At 40.7% G+C, this 3,863-nt stretch overlaps 1 pseudogene; it reads left to right on the top strand.

Annotated features, from left to right (window-relative positions):
* Window positions 1–905: 905 nt before the first annotated feature.
* LOC120205760 lies at window positions 906–3,508 on the top strand (annotated as a pseudogene).
* The last annotated feature ends 355 nt before the right edge of the window (window positions 3,509–3,863 follow it).

The following is a 3,863-nucleotide window of genomic DNA, read 5'->3' as shown; positions in this document are numbered from 1 at the left end:
ACATTCTGAATGATTCAGAGCCAGTATCAAACAACATGTCACATTCAGAGCTAATTCATACAGAGCATCTGAATCATTCAATATTTGAATCATTCAATGCTTAATCATTCTGAAGTAAACAAACAACCCCTTATAGTTTCTTTAGTTGGCTGGTAATTTGCTTCAATCTTTACCAAAAACTCCTGATCTGAGCACGTTAAACTATTCCCTTGATTTCAAATACACGAGTAAATTTGTGCTACATATGTCTTTCATATTCTGTTTATAAATAATAAATGCATTGACGAATTCCAGAAATATCTGTAATGACTCTTGTCTACCTCATTGCTTATGGCTGAAACTGAATAATGGCTGGTTAAAATTCAGACTGCTGCATTGTAGTACCTTCATTTCTGGATAGCTGCTAATTAATCTTTTGGTTGAGAGAGCTCTGGTTGGGCTATTCAAGCATTTTAGTTTCATTTTCAGCTTTTCCTTTGTTTTAACTTAGAATAACCTCTTCCTAAATCGACTTCTTTTTCCTTCCACTGCACTCGAAAACAAGGAAGAGGGATAGTTTTATTGATTGCCCAACACGAGAAATATGCTCTGCATATCCCATACTGAGTTGTCACTGACTATTGGACTGAATTACAAGTACAGAACGGCACACAATGCATCCCCCTTCCCCTTTTTGATTTAAATCTTTGTGCATTTTCTAGAACGTTCCAGGCTTTCTGTATATGAATCAGTATTGTTTTCCATTTTTTTCTGTTTGTGGATGTGATTTTTTTAATGAAGAATTAGAAAAAAATTCTTACCATGCTAGTGGTAGAGAAAGATTACGACTTTTATCTATGACTGCCTTGTGGTATTATTTGGGGCCAAAGTATGAGAATGACGGTAAACTTAACTCCAAAAGAAAGTCTCCGGTTTATATTCCTTGAGCCTATCTTGAAATACCAAAAAAGAAACCCCAAAACCCCTTGTATCATGACACTGAAAGTTTCTTTCCTATGACATAGACTAGGAGCAGATGTGACTCAGAAACTTTTCAAGGGATTTGCAACAACAGTAACAGTTAGGGAGAGTCGACTTGAGATTCTGGAAATCCTGCTTAAAGCGGAGGATTCTCAACCGGCTTGCGAGGAAGCTCTTCTGGAGTCAAGCTGCCATGGGCAAGCAGGGTTTGCAGAATTGCTCATGGGCACCGACTTAATTCGACCACATGTTGCTTTTCATGCTCTCGTCACAGCATGAGGCAGAGGTTTAGGGGAAGTGGTGAACACTTATGAAGGTAAAGCCATCATACTCACTGAATCATGCTGCATAGCCTATACTTATATTAGATTTTATATGATAATCGAATCGAATGGCCATCCTGCTTTAACATAGTGTGGTGTTGATGCAAGTGCAAGTCATAGACAGCTCCTCCGGTCATCCAAACCTTCCTTGCACACGAATGCTGACTGCACGGCGCTTGTCGCTGCTGTTGTTAGCAGGCAGGTCTCTGTTTTTCGCTTGCTTCTAGTGGTATTTTTTTAACATTTTAGTGTACTGTATGGTTACACTACTTTCCAAAACGCTGAAATAAGTGCTTCAACATACGCCACTAAATGCTTGAGTGGCTTCATGCCACTTATTGTCTTTCTGATTTACATGTTCGGAAGCAGAAAACCTTTTAGGTTACTTCCAAATTTTACTTTTGCATACTCATATTTTAGATGAATCACATCTGTCTCTGGTTAACCTTTCTGGTACACTGTTTCAATGAAGAACAGTTCATTTTAGCAAGACAGTTCTCTGGAGAAATCAACAAGGCTTTGAAGAGTTGCATGATTGAGAAGTCCTCTACTTTTAATATCTATTTCTTGCCTTGTAAACCGCTTTAACCCATTAACACATCTTAAAACAGGCTGGGACCCCAACTGATATTAAAGTAAGTCCGGGAGCATGGTCGTGGGACACGACTACAGGTGAAGAGTTTCGAGTAGGTGCAGGATTGGCTGACCCCTATGACATCAGCTGGTGTGTTGTAGAATATTTTGAAGATAGTGGAGCCATATTACAGATGCTCCGTCGACACCTTCCCCTTGAGAAGATTCATCATGGAAGAATCCTCCTCCACCATGGAATCCTTTGTTGCAATCCAGGAGCAGTCATAGTTCTCTTGGACCATGGCGCAAATGTAGAATGTCCTGTTAAAACCATGAAAACCAAGTTCCGCCCATCTTGGCTTGTCAGCAGCCCTTCAATTCCCCATTGATTCTGGTTGTGATCTAAACTCCAAGACAGATTCTGGTGACACAGCTTTGACTGTTTGTGCAAAACACAGGCAAGAACAATGCTTTAGAGTGTTGACAAGGGCTGGTGCTGACTTTGGCTTAGTTAACGATTCCGGTCAGTCTGCTAGTTCAATTGCTATATCAAATAGGTGGTCCCTCTGTTTTCAGCAAGCAGATGCTAGATGCAATCAAAACTGGAAAGATTCCCAAGTTGAGCAACTTTTCCATTTTTTCTCCCTTAATGTTTGTTGCTCAAGCAGGCGATGTTCAGGCTCTACAAGCCATACTTGGAAGTGGAGAAGTTGATCTTGACTATCAGGATGATAATGGTTTCTCGGCAGTCATGGTTGCGCCTTGAAGGGTCATGTTGAATCATTTCGGATGCTAGTCTATGCCAGGGCTGACGTTAAACTATTAAACAAATCTGGTGAGACTGCAATTACATTGTCCGAATTGAACCAGAACCTCGACCTGTTTGAGGAGGTGATGCTTGAATTTGAACCTGAAAAAGGAAAATGCTATGTCGTAGGATTCTATGCATTGCATTGTGCGGCGCGCCAGTACTAGATGCTGTTAAGTTGTTGACGACCAGAGGCTATGATGTAAACGTCCCTGATGGTGATGGCTATACTCCACTAATCTTAGCAGCTAGGGAAGGTCATGGTTCCATGTGTGAACTGTTAATCTCACATGGTGCAAATTGTTATTTCAAGAATGCTAAAGGGGAAACCGCACTCTCTCTTGCTAGAAAAGCTGTTGGTCTGAAAAACGACGTGGAATGTACGGTTTTAGATTAGCTCGCTCGCTCGCTTGTTCTCGATGGTTCAAGTGTAGTGAAGCATACCAAGGGAGGAAAAGGAAATCCACATGGGAAACAACTGAATGGTGGGAACTACCGGAATGTTGCAATGGGGAATGTCAAGCAAACGAAATGTGAGATGCAGAGAGGTAGAAGTAGGGCCAAGCCGAGCCTTTGAAAGAAACAGGGGCGGCAAGGGCAAAGTGAATGAGCCCGGAGTGTTTCGAGTAGTAACTACCAAGAACAAAGAGGTCCATCTTGTGTGTGAAGGTGGGTTAGAAATGGCTGAGGTATGGGTGCGAGGAATAAAGCTTGTAACTAGAGAGGCTATATTCGGCATCCAGAAAGATAAATAGAGTTGATATATTAGATGATTGTATTTGTAGATTTGTATAGATGATTGGGTCTTTAAATAGTCTGAACTATCGATATTCAGTTGTATAGGAAATATGCCCGCTTTGTTATTTAAAACGTTTCTTCGTGTCTCAACCGGTTTTCAATGCGGAACTGAGAATTAGAGCCAAGAATTGTATCTCGAGTGATGTGGTTTTGTTGGATACGATAAAATAACATGACCAAGTATGGATTTTTGGGGTGTTTTGTTGGTACTGTGATTGAGAAGATGTTGGCTGGATTGGTGGTGATAGGTATCGTAATAGGTTTGGTAAGATATATAATACATTGAATTATCTACGTTATGTTATTGCTAGCTAGAGAAACAGGGTGCATCATATGGATTTTGAGATGATGGAAAGTTATGTTGGTTGTTCTAGAATGGTTCTTCGGGATTCTTCGCGGTT

This window comes from Hibiscus syriacus, unplaced genomic scaffold (assembly GCF_006381635.1).
Source record: "Hibiscus syriacus cultivar Baekdansim isolate YM2019G1 unplaced genomic scaffold, ASM638163v2 tig00013040_pilon, whole genome shotgun sequence".
In the NCBI taxonomy this organism is placed as follows: Eukaryota; Viridiplantae; Streptophyta; class Magnoliopsida; order Malvales; family Malvaceae; genus Hibiscus; species Hibiscus syriacus.
This window is presented reverse-complemented; position numbering and strand designations above follow the sequence as displayed.